This window comes from Sinocyclocheilus grahami, unplaced genomic scaffold (assembly GCF_001515645.1).
Source record: "Sinocyclocheilus grahami isolate Dianchi unplaced genomic scaffold, SAMN03320097.WGS_v1.1 scaffold54.1, whole genome shotgun sequence".
Lineage (NCBI taxonomy): Eukaryota > Metazoa > Chordata > Actinopteri > Cypriniformes > Cyprinidae > Sinocyclocheilus > Sinocyclocheilus grahami.
The window spans coordinates 4576038-4590335 of record NW_015505233.1 but is presented as its reverse complement, the minus strand read 5'-3'; positions in this window follow the sequence as shown (position 1 = coordinate 4590335).

The following is a 14298-nucleotide window of genomic DNA, read 5'->3' as shown; positions in this document are numbered from 1 at the left end:
TTTTTTTTTTTTATTATTCGGCTACCAAAATCTGAAGAATGTCTGCCCGAAGGGCTACCAGTGATTTAGAAATTTTGCGAGCCCTGAACATCAATAGACTAGTTATATTTTTCAGAGCCTACTAAATGTACAAAATGACAATATATTAATCATGATTAATTACAGAAAAATGTGATTAGTTAAAAAAAATTTAATCGATTTTTTTATTACGCAATATTCAGTAAGTGGTAAAATGGTAACTTTATTCGGTTACACTTTACTTGAAGGGGTGTGCATAAGACTGACATGACACATGTCATGAATATGAAGGGTTTTTATGCATGTTTGACAACTGTCATTAAGTGTCATTCGCTCAGTTTTGTCATTTTTAATGCAAAGATGACATTGTTCGAGATGTATTTTGTTATGGGCTATGGTAGGGTTAGGTCAAATAATGTCATATGCACTAAAAATGACATAACTGAGCGAATGACCGTTGTCATAAACCTGCATAAAACCTCCTTCATATTCATGACATGTGTCATGCACACCCCTTCAAGTAACGTGTTACCCTTTATTCTCTTTAGCAGCCAGATCCAGTGACCAGAATTAAACAAATCTTGTACTTTAGTAAACCTGCAGATGGCCTGATGACAGTAAAAGTACAACAACTCTATACTATGGGATGCTTTAATTTACATAGAGGCAGCAGTGGCCATGTTGAGACCACATGATCAAACAAATAGCCTAACGTTACTCATAATAGGGCACTTTCGTGGTGTTACCTAGGTGTCTATTTACAGTTAACGTTACTGCGCACGGACGGTGAATAACACGGATATAATTTGAGTCTTAAACATAAAATATTAAACACTCATATCTCACCAGTTTTTAAAACCCACATATATTTTCCATTCACGATAAGGAATAGGCCTAGCTAACGTTACTACGTAGCATCCTGTCATACGATTGGCCCGTTGCGTAAAAGTCACCGATTATTTGACTGTCTAAAATTAATTTGAATAGTTTAGTAACTTACTTCACGCTTTGTCAGTCAAATCCTTCGCACATTCGATCATATTACTGGAGGTTCTTTGCTTATTTCGAGTTGAACAAGACCGAAAGAGTGTTACTGTCAAAACCACACGTGCCGAGTGAATCTTTGATTCAGTGAGTTATTTACTCGAACCTCTGTGAACGGATTAGCGAAAGAATCGTTCTGACCGTTTCGGAAATGGGTTTATTTGAAAATATAGAAATTATTTGTTTAAAGCTCACATTTAGTATACATTTTTTATAAACTAACCTAAAAATATAAGTTAAAAAAAAATCTCAATGTTGTGTAAACTACAAACAGTATGAAAGTACACTCACAAATGTTTTGGCTGCTTGTTTAATTATTTACTTAATTAAAATGATCTAATACAACACGAATCTTGAACACTTGGTCACATCTTAATTTTACTGTGTGCAATACAACTAATTTGGTGGTGACTGTCTGTGACCAATCTCCATTTCTTCTGCAAACACCAGATATTACATATAGCAATAAAACTTACATTTGCATGATTTTTTTTTATAGTCCACCTTTGAATATGGTATGATTTACATTAAAATTCCATTAAGTTGATACAGCATAATTTGAGAAGTTCACATGGTTAACAAAATTCCACACCTAAAATAACTTGAATATCACTGAACCATTAAATCCTGATCTGCGTCTGATGACACAGCAGAACAAGTACCGTAATAAGCAGGGAATGGAGCTAGCATAATAGATTCTGCCATATGTGTCCCATATAGTCACATGCATAACCTGCGAAACACACACCCTCACATACTCGCACTCAAAAAGCATGTATGCTCACGCAGCAGTTTTTGACTAAGGGGACTAAGAGACCAAGGGGCCTGCTGAGACATTTAGATGTGAGACATGACGCAGGCACAACCGTGGAGAAAAAAACAGGAGCGTTTGTCACCTCCTGAAGAATTATCAGGAGATGCGTGGTTGGGGGGCTGTTAGAGGGCTGCATTACTTCACACACCCACACATGCATCTAACTATGTTTGTCTCAGAGCAACATTTTCTACTTCCATCCTACAGCACTGTATCTTTGTCTTTTGACACTCTTATGTGACTCACATCAGATGCCCTGTAGAAAGATCCGGAGTGTCCTGGAATAACACCATCTTGATAGCACCAACTGCTTTCAGGGCCTGGAGGTCAGCTCTTGCGTTACCGGCCTCATAAAGAGCACATGAGATTTACTAAGGGTGACAGGACCACTGTTGGATCAGGATTTCATGACCTCACAGAACAAAGATGTTAGTGTTAAGATGACAGGAAAATACAAGCAAACTTGCCTGTTTATGCCCCGCTGATCACATGGTGCACAAATCCATACTGACAGGATGACTAATCAAAACCGTCTCAGACACGCACACACATCTATCTATCTAATATTTTGTTTTAATTCAATATGTACAGTATATATTTATACATTTCTAGATATATACACTAGTCTTTTGTAAGTAGAAAACAAGACAAAAATACTGTTTAATACTAAAATAATTTAAAAAATGTAATCTAAAGACTAACATTAAAATGAAATGAGTGTGGTGAGGCAAGCTTAGTTGTAGACACTAAGAGTAGCAAATTACAGTCTGTTAGAGGGTTATTCATTCATTACAGAGGTTCAGTCAGTCTAATACTATAAACCTGGGTCAGTTTTCTCATCTGTCCTGCTGCTCATTAGAGGGACCAGTGGACCACAAAGATCACAGATAGAGGAGTTGAACAGCACAGCTGATGAATGTGCCCTGCTGGTGCAGAACAGTTCCATGTAATACAGCATCTGCCAGAAACCCAGTGATATTGAAAAACTGTGATATGTTACTGTGATGAGAAACTTGATGCAATGTTATTCATATAGTAAATGCAAGCATTATGAATATTATGTCATGTTTGATGGCCCTCAAATGATTAGACCACACCGCCTGTTTAGACAACTATTTAACTGCATTAAGATTAAGGCTCTGAGAGGATCTCTGTTAGACATCATGAACAATGCATGCAAGCTGTTTCTACTTAACCTTGTCATGATGAAGTGTGAAAATTAGTCAGTCTTCGAGTGACTGACACACCTGCGTTTAGAGTAGCAACTCCCTTTTAACAAGACTGAGAGGCATGCATGATGTTCAGAATATTGTACTACCAAACTACTACTGTATTTCAACAGTATGCAATGTTTTGCATGCATCGATTATCCATGACCTATTACATTAAAGGTTCTTCATTGGCATCTATGCATCATTGGAACCTTTCCATCTTTTCCATTCTTTAGGGTATTAAAATGTTCTTCAAGGATGTTTTATATATAAGAAAAGACAATTCTTTAAAAAAAATGGTTCTTTTAACCACTGTTCGCTTAAAGGGTCTTTGGGAATCCATTTTTTAATTATTTCTATGGCATCACTGTGAAACCTTTATTTTTAAGAGTGTAAATTATAGCACACTGAATAGAATCTTGAATTTTCCAACATATGAATTACTAGTTGATCAGAATTCCAAGAACTTAGACAGTTATACATAAAATTGGAATAATTGTGAAATAGGAATATTTATGAGATCTGTAAAAAAAAAACCGTTGTGTGGTATGAAAAGGCTCTTAAAATCCGTTTTAATATGTCCTCTGTGACCCTACCTACTGTATGATATAGTACCTGTATGAGTTTTTTTTTTTTTTTTTTTTTTTTTTTTTTTTTTTTTTTTTGTCTTCGAGTGACTGACACACCTGCGTTTAGAGTAGCAACTCCCTTTTAACAAGACTGAGAGGCATGCATGATGTTCAGAATATTGTACTACCAAACTACTACTGTATTTCAACAGTATGCAATGTTTTGCATGCATCGATTATCCATGACCTATTACATTAAAGGTTCTTCATTGGCATCTATGCATCATTGGAACCTTTCCATCTTTTCTTTTCCATTCTTTAGGGTATTAAAATGTTCTTCAAGGATGTTTTATATATAAAAGACAATTCTTTAAAAAAAAATGGTTCTTTTAACCACTGTTCGCTTAAAGGGTCTTTGGGAATCCATTTTTAAATTATTTCTATGGCATCACTGTGAAACCTTTATTTTTAAGAGTGTAAATTATAGCACACTGAATAGAATCTTGAATTTTCCAACATATGAATTACTAGTTGATCAGAATTCCAAGAACTTAGACAGTTATACATAAAATTGGAATAATTGTGAAATAGGAATATTTATTTGAGATCTGTAAAAAAAAAACAAAAAAAAACCGTTGTGTGGTACGAAAAGGCTCTTAAAATCCGTTTTAATATGTCCTCTGTGACCCTACCTACTGTATGATATAGTACCTGTATGAGTTTTGTTTTTTTTTTTGTTTTTTTCTCTTTTTCTTTTTATTTTCTCAATAAAAGCTCAGGAAGAGAAGGAATAAGAGAAGCAAAAGAAGTGCAAAGAGAACAAAACAGAAATGAAGTGCTTTCATAAAAACATTTTTTTCTGATCTGTGCAGCCCAGCGAGAGACTGCATGACAGATTTCGAAGCTAATTTAATAAAGTTAGATGGCGCTATGGCAAATATTAGTTCTATGAGTCTCTTGCTGTTTCCCCTGGAGAGTGGAGGGTAATATTGATTTCATTCTCTAAGTGTTCATGCAGGTGTGGAACTGTGTCTAATCAAAGCATTCAACCCTTTATCCGTCCTCGTTTTTCATTTGTTTGTGTTAATGTCTGGTGTAATCAGCACTGAGAAGGAATGCTATGATCCTTTCGGATGGGTGTGTGTGATTCTCCTTTATGGCTTGATATTTTCATCCACGGCCATGAGAACTTTTGTCTTGGGACCCCGCTGTAATTACTGCAGTGCTTTGCTGCATTTTGAGTAGTGAATAAAGCACATTTTGCTCCGCAGGCCCAAAGGGATTAAAAACAAATGATTTTGAGCCACAGTTCCTTAGAGAGAGAATTATGAACACTGAGCATGCAATATCAAAAAATAAATCACTGCGGAGTGCAATGGCATATTTATGGTAATCTGTGGTTTCGACTTTGATTTAGGGATCCGACTCCTGTGTTGCAGGGGTAAACAGGTCATTTCCACCCTGATGAGCTCTTCAAGCTCCTGATTTTATCAGATCGTGCCCCTCCATTCATCACTAATGCATTTCATTCTATTTCGCTTTCTAACCATAACGGAAGATTATGCTACTATTGGTAATTGCTCTGTAAAGTTGATTGCGCTTCTAATTCGTTTGAGTCTCAAAGGTTGTTCTTCATTCAGTGGCTGAATGGACCAAATCCCCTCTGACTTCTGGTCTGAGGAAAACTAAAGACACAAGGAAAACTGCATCTGGGAAAGGCAATGAGGGCGACAATGGGCATGCACTCACATTTTCGTAAAGTGCATACGCAGCTGTCGAGGGTGCGTCAGATCAAATGGTGACATTACCTGTAATGGTTTGTGATCATGTTCTTTAAAGTGTGTAGGAGAGATATAAACGTTCTCATAAATGGAAGTGTCTGGCCTCACCTCCTACTCTCTTGGCAGGTTGAACCTCTTTAGCTTCTGATAGCTGGACTATTTGTCCTTTTCTGCACATTCCTGCCCATTTTTCCTTGGTGTCAAACGCGCACACACATGTTCAGATGTTCTACACCCGTAACCCATGAGCACTAATGGTAATCTTGGAAACCTTCACACTGTAATGTACAATCCTGCAGAAGTCAGGAGTGATAAAGAGGCTTGGTGCTCCAGCAGAGAGAGAGAAGGATAAATCGATCTCTTTAACTGATCATGGGGAATGATGAATCTTGGGGCGGTCCTTGGAGAGACTGTGTGCTCTTCTACCTTATGGCCATTGCAGTGCTGCTGTCGAAGACAAAGAGAAAAGAAGGGAACTGGAGAAGAAAGAAAATGAAATGTAGCACAGATTTATGATTTTCCAGCATCAGTACTCAACAATGTCAATCAATAAACCTCCCAGAAGGAAGGCTGTACAACCTACACAGCCATGAAGCAATGACAGGGTAAACACTCTTGAAAGCTATATTCTCTCTCTCTCTCACTCACTCACTCACACACACTCTCTCTCTCTCTCTCACTCACACTCACACTCACACTCACACACACACACACACCCTCACATGAAAGATTGAAAAATAAACAGGAAGGGGATATTTTCGTACTTCGTATTCTACTTTTGCTTTTCCAATCCATTAAATTTAAATCTATCTATCCATTAAAGGTGACATCATGAAAATCTGACTTTTCCAAGTTTTAAGTGCTATAATCAGGTCCCCGGTGCATCTACCAACCAAGGAAACGTGAAAGATTAACCCAGTAACTGTTTTGGTAAGCCTTTTTCTGCAAGCATCTGAGAAAACGAGCGCGTCTGATTTCGCTTCCTTGGTGATGTGGCAAAGGGATCTCATTATAATATTACCGCCCCTTAATCTGCACGTTTCCACCCATGGCACTGTCATTTTGATTTCGCAAGCGACAACGGTGTAATGCCATGGTGAAAGTTTGAGCAAAACATGCTAACTGTTCTTTCTGTCTTTGGCTGCACAGACGAGCACAGAACACTATTCAGAGTCCCAGCCTCAGAGGAGACAAGACAGCAGTGGATTTATTTAATGTATATTGCTGCTGCCACACAGATCTAAAATAAACATGCAATTTATTTCCCAGCTGTTTACCTTCACAGACATAACCGACTGTTTTTGTAACTCATGTGTGTTTTTAACGTAAACTTATGTGTGAATGAGAACTTAGTTTAGTACACGCATGCTGTCTGGTGTCCGCTTTCTGACCATGTGCTACGGATGTGTACACTCAGAAAACCGTTTATCAGAAGTTTAAACTAATATGGTGAACCAAAACGGATGTTTTTTTTTTAGCAGGTCCAAGCTGTAATGGTGCAGCTCTAGTCTGGGCGGGGAGCAGCAGCTCATTTGCATTTAAAGAGATAGGCCAGTAAAACAGCGTGTTTCTGCTTCTACTCAAAATAGGCATTTTCAAAATGATCTGTGGGGTATTTTAGTGAAGTGACATGTGGCCAAGTATGGTGACCCATACTCCGAATTAGTGCTCTGCATTTACCCATCCAAAGTGCACACACACAGCAGTGAACACACACAAACCGTGAACACACACCCGGAGCAGTGGGCAGCCATTTATGCTGCGGCGCCCAGGGAGCAGTTGGGGGTTTGGTGCCTTGCTCAAGGGCACCTCAGTCATGGTATCGAAGGTGGGAGAGAGTGCTGTACATTCACTCCCCCCACCTACAATCCCTGCCGGTACGAGACTCGAACCCACAACCTTTGGGTTATGAGACCGACACTCTCTAACCATTAGGCCACGACTTCCCCAGACTTTTGAGCTGAACCTTCACAGACACATTCTGGGGACACCAGCTACTTATATTACATATAGTAAAAAGGGACATAATATGTCTCCTTTAAATGTATCTATTAAAATGTAAATATACAGTATACTATATAATAGTATATTTATAATTTATTATAAATACATTTGTAAAATGAAATTATTTGAGAAGCAACATTATACATTAGATTTGCGCACAGTTTATATGCAGCATATACTATTTTATTTTTTTAAATACATTTTAAAAATTGCCTATTTATCTTGTTTTGAGAATGTTTAGATATTTTTCCTGGATAAATTAAAATGATTTTTGCAGCATTATCACTAGACCCTAGGGAAATGTGAACATGGATTGAGTTTGTGGCATCTGCCTTTAGAGTCAAGTAAAACACCTGCAGAGAGAGGCGCTCTGGGCACAGGTGGCTGTGGTAAAGACTGTCATCAGGCTGATATATCACTATACCTTTGCTTTTATCTAGCTACTCTTTAGCTGTTCAGGGTCATTAAACATAAATTGCCAGCAGGGAAAACCCCACCCACCATCAAACCACATCTGACAGCACTGCGGCTCAGCACGTGCTGACTCAAAAAAAATAAAAAAATAAAAACCCTATACTTTGGGTTAGAAAATACTTTGTTAGCCCATTTGCAAAATAGATTTTTCTTGTGTTTCTAGTCTGAAACTAATTCTCAATACGTTATGCAGAAAATGTATCTTGATTTAAGGCTATTTCCATATTTTTACTGGAAAACAAGATGATTTTTTTTGCCATGTGCTGGATAGCTAGTGGATAGTGGGAGATTGTGTTGGAGAGCTCTTCGTTCCTTCCTGCAGAGCCAAGGGCTGCGCCACCATCAATCTCTGTTCCCTGCATTCTGTGTTTCTCGGGAGATATTTCTCATGATAATTAGTCATGCAGGCACACTTGCACATCTTGGACATCTTCCACAGCAAATGTCATCATCAGATATGCCTCCGCTTTGCTGTCACCTAATATCAGATGCAGCAGACTAGTTTGAAAGCTGCAGACCTAGACTAAAGGCTGGAGGGTATCTCAGAGTGACGTCAGCTTTCTTATAGACTGCGGTACCGTGTGTCCTGCATGAGTGCATTGTGTAACTGCATGTGGACACGTCCAGCAGAGGGCTGTTCTGTTGGCCCAGGTCCAGTGAGAAGCAGCCGGGGCTCTTCTGCTCAGAATCACCCTGATTTCAGAGATCAGTGACTGCACCGCCCTCAGGCTGAATGTGGCTGCGGCCTGGGATGGATATTAAAAATGTAATGACATAGTTTGTTTAAATTAGAAATGTGATGCAGAGTTTGATCAATTCTAGAGAGATTGACACTTATTTAGTCCGCTAGGTCAGTAAATACTGGAGGGGAGGTGACAGAATCAGCGAATGTCACAAGCTGGATGTGAATATTCATCACCAAAAATTATGTCCATTAAATATCAAGACCCTACACACAAAAGCCTTAAATTAGTCTTAAAATGTTCATACTGGCCACTAACCTACAGATAAATCAGCTCTCTCTGCTCTCTGGTACCCAACAGCCCATAACGTCAGGATGAGTCATGGCTTTGGAAGGTTAAACCAATCATTGTCAGGCTTTATTATCTGATATACTGCTGTTTTCCTAGAGTATTCTGTAAAACCCACACTTTTCCTCCAGTTTGCCTCCAGAGAATTAGTATTTATTTGATTTACAGAAATTCTCTGCTGATCAGGTCCAATGGATTTTTAAACCACAATCATGTACAAATATTTGGGTTCCTGCCATTCCTTGCATACGACTTGTATACTCTATTTATATGATTAGAGTAGCAGACTGTGCACATTTATGTATTTTTTTTTGTAAACATGAAAACATTTGTCAAACTGCAGCATACAACAGAGCACTATCTCACAATGCAATGCACTGAATTTAAAAGGATACTTCACGAAAATTGAAAAACGAAAATCATTTACTCACCCTCATGTCTTTTGAAACCTGTATAAATTTCATCTGTGGAAACATTTTTCTTTTTCTTTTTTGGACTATACAGATGTAAAGTCAAAAAGTGACATGACAGGTGGCCAAGTATGGTGACCCATACTCGGAATTAGTGCTCTGCATTTATCCCATCCAAAGTGCACACACACCCAGAGCAGTGGGCAGGGCCTTTTTATTTATTTTATTTTATTTTATTATTATTTTTTTTTTGCTGCGGCGCCCGGGGAGCAGTTGGGGGTTCGGTGCCTTGCTCAAGGGCACCTCAGTCGTGGTATTGAAGTTGGGAGAGTTGAAACATTTCTTCAAAATATCTTGTGTTCTGCAGAAGAAGAAAAAAAACAAGAGTGAATAAACAATTTATGGTTGCATAATTCATATAGTTTCATATACTGTTTTTTAACAAATATGTAAAGCACAGTTTATGGGGTAAGATGCCCTCCAGGGCAATATATATAGATGTGGTTTCATTTTTTTTCTCGGGCTCATACATTTTCAGTTATTCTGCTTTAATAGCAATGAAAAGAACCTATTCATTACCATTAATGTGAAATTACTGAACCTACACATTTTCATATTTCAAACGGCACTTACAGGCTTTTGCATCTGAACTCTTCATATGTACAGTAAATACACATATATATATATATATATATATATATACCTACCTTTTAAAAAAAAAAAGTAAAATTAGACTCTTGGGTGTCTGAATCATTCAGTTTGGATTCATAATATGAGCAACTGAATATGTATATATTCTGTATGTAAGTCACAGAATTAATCTACCTTTTCATAAAATAAATGAATCCCTGAATTCTGCTTGGTCTGTCATTTGGTTATTCAATTATTCAACAAAACTGTTAAAACGCAATTTTAAACAGATGATTTGCTATTTTACAATTTAAAAGGAAATGGACATTGTTCTTAAGGGGGCATCTTTCCCCATCTTACCCTACTGTTCAGTATGCAGTAAGCAGTGCACTGTTTTATTTAGAACATAGCATTGCTTTTGGAACAACTTTAATAGATAAAAAGTACTTTAAAATTAGCTGAAGTAAGCAGTATACAGTATATATGACACTCTATTCAAGTATTAAGATCTCTTTTTCTCAAATTCCTTTTCACTGCGGCCTCACATTTGTTCTTCTCTTCAGTGATGAAACATGCTTTGCAGTTCATGATGCCACCATCTGTCACTCATGCAGAAATGTGCACACACATGCATTATCGCCGTGACGTCTGAGTAGCCACAGCATTAGGGGCTGGGAAAGGTTACATTCACTGTAAATTCAGAGTTCTTTTCAAACTGCCGTAAAAAGAAATAAATCAGTGAAAAATGAATCGATTATCAAGTTGGTCATTTCTAAAGAGCAATTTAACATAAGGCCTACAAAAGGGTCTCTTATGGTCACCAAGGCTGCACGCATGTGACCAAAAGCCTCACATTTGTTCTTCTCTTCAGTGATGAAACATGCTTTGCAGTTCATGATGCCACCATCTGTCACTCATGCAGAAATGTGCACACACATGCATTATCGCCGTGACGTCTGAGTAGCCACAGCATTAGGGGCTGGGAAAGGTTACATCATTCACTGTAAATTCAGAGTTCTTTTCAAACTGCCGTAAAAAGAAATAAATCAGTGAAAAATGAATCGATTATCAAGTTGGTCATTTCTAAAGAGCAATTTAACATAAGGCCTACAAAAGGGTCTCTTATGGTCACCAAGGCTGCACGCATGTGACCAAAATACAGAAATACTGTGAACTTCAAGCAGCCATTACTCCAGTCTTCATGGTCACGCAATCCTTCGTAAATCATTGTAATATGCTGATCTGGTGCTCAAGAAACATTTATTACTATTATCACTGTTGAAACCATGCTGTTAAATATTTTTCATATTTTGTGTACTTTTTTTTTTTTCTTTGGTAAGTTAACAAGAACAGCATGTATTTGAAATATAAATCTTTTATAACATTATAAATGTCTTTTACTGTCACTTTTGATCAATTTAATGCAACCTTGCTAAATAAAAGCACTCAATTCTTTCAACTGACCCCAAACTTTTGAACAGTATTGTACAGTGTGCTACAGTATCTGAGGATCTTGCACTGGCTTTGTAGTTTTTAGGACATTAAAACGTTCTTGATGTTATCCCGAGGTTGGTCTCTATGTTCTTCAAAGTACAACATGTGATATATATGGCATTCTGAAGAAATAAAACATTATTTGTCAAGCTAATACAACTGGGACATTTTTGATCTAGATAGACTGCCCCTTTTCAGCACTGCACTCATTGTCTTCTGTCTTCCGTTTGTATTTCCAGAACTTATGAATATGAACCAACCGCTCAATTTAAAATCTTCCCGGCCTTCTGATGTTTATGATATCTGCTTCGAACATTACCGTACTTCGCACATGATAACTTTGGTTAATTCGTTAACTTTAGTTTTCAAAAACAGTAAGTAAATCTACTTCACCAGCTAATTACTCTTCAACAGTGACGCTACAGAAGAATACAGAGATGTGAAAATGGAAGTTCAAAGACAAAACTCTAAAGATGACTCTGCTCTGGTTTCTCTGGCACATTATGTCTATAACAAAACTCCAGAACCTTTCTTTTCCATAATCCTTTATCACCAGTAGAACAGAATCTTCATTTATCATCATACTCTCCGATGGAGTACTAGGACTTTCATGCTATGTTGCTATAGAATCTCATCATTATCTTATTAATGGAATTCCTGTTATCCCTTGAGCAACCTGGAATCCCCCTGCAGTGACCTGAGTGTAGGTACCTTGTTAATGGGCACAATGGTCATGGCCTATCGCTTTTCAGGGATCGAACCAGCAAACAGACTTTGGTAAGTTAACAAGAACAGCATGTATTTGAAATATAAATCTTTTATAACATTATAAATGTCTTTTACTGTCACTTTTGATCAATTTAATGCAACCTTGCTAAATAAAAGCACTCAATTCTTTCAACTGACCCCAAACTTTTGAACAGTATTGTACAGTGTGCTACAGTATCTGAGGATCTTGCACTGGCTTTGTAGTTTTTAGGACATTAAAACGTTCTTGATGTTATCCCGAGGTTGGTCTCTATGTTCTTCAAAGTACAACATGTGATATATATGGCATTCTGAAGAAATAAAACATTATTTGTCAAGCTAATACAACTGGGACATTTTTGATCTAGATAGACTGCCCCTTTTCAGCACTGCACTCATTGTCTTCTGTCTTCCGTTTGTATTTCCAGAACTTATGAATATGAACCAACCGCTCAATTTAAAATCTTCCCGGCCTTCTGATGTTTATGATATCTGCTTCGAACATTACCGTACTTCGCACATGATAACTTTGGTTAATTCGTTAACTTTAGTTTTCAAAAACAGTAAGTAAATCTACTTCACCAGCTAATTACTCTTCAACAGTGACGCTACAGAAGAATACAGAGATGTGAAAATGGAAGTTCAAAGACAAAACTCTAAAGATGACTCTGCTCTGGTTTCTCTGGCACATTATGTCTATAACAAAACTCCAGAACCTTTCTTTTCCATAATCCTTTATCACCAGTAGAACAGAATCTTCATTTATCATCATACTCTCCGATGGAGTACTAGGACTTTCATGCTATGTTGCTATAGAATCTCATCATTATCTTATTAATGGAATTCCTGTTATCCCTTGAGCAACCTGGAATCCCCCTGCAGTGACCTGAGTGTAGGTACCTTGTTAATGGGCACAATGGTCATGGCCTATCGCTTTTCAGGGATCGAACCAGCAAACAGAAACTGCTTAATCTCTTAAAACTACCAATGGATGTCATTGTCTGTCTCAAACACAACCACCCGCACAGCATGATGATGACCAGCTATGCTGTTTTTATTTTCAGCATGGCAAGATTTTACCTGCAGCTCACATTTCACTCACGTGAGCTGGTAATAATGCAGAGGTTGATGGAACGGTTGGACAGTTTCCTTCCCCTGTGTGATACATGAGATGAGACCAGCAGAACCCATCACTAGTTTCAATCTGCTGACAACTACGAGCAAATGGGAGTCGAGCATGGATGCAGTAAACAAAGAATAATCAGGGTGGCTTATTAGCTGATGAGAGAATGATACCACGACCACACGTGGATTACATGTACACACACACGTTTGTTTTTTTTATCATGATGGGCACTTTCCATTGACTGCTTTTGTTTTTGTACTGAGCTAATGGTGTTTCAACAGGTTTTTATATTTTTTATTTTTTATTTTGTTTGGGGTCAGTAAGTGTTGTTGTTGTTGTTGTTGCTGAAAGAAATCAATACTTTTAATTAGCAAGCATTAAATTGATCAAAAGTGACAGTAAAGACATCAATATTGTTACAAAAGATTTATATTTTAAAGAAATTGTTTGTTTTTATCTTCTACTCATCAAAGACTCCTGAAAAAAAAATGTGAGGGTTTCCACAAAATTATTAAGCAGCGCAACGGTGTTCAACATTGATAAGAAATGTATCTTGAACACCAAATCAGTACTGTATATTAGAATAATTTCTGAAGTATCATGTGACACTGAAGACTAAGTAATGACTGCTATAAATTCAGCTTCTCCACCTCAGGCATAAATTACATTTTACTGTAGTTTTTCATCTTTTGAACAGTGGTATGTGTATGTATATGTGTGGGTATGTATGTATCAAGCGGCAACCTTCCGTGAAACCTTCCTCTCTCCTGAAGCCAACACGGAAGTGACTAAAACTGCAATTCATCGACTGGCAGCTAGAGGCTGGCTCCAAAAGGGAATTAGTCCCATAGACTCTTCATGTTAAAATGCCCAACTTTACAGCAGAAATTTTTTTTTTTTTTAAACCCTGGTACAAAAAGGGGTTTTGGTTTAAATAGCTAATTT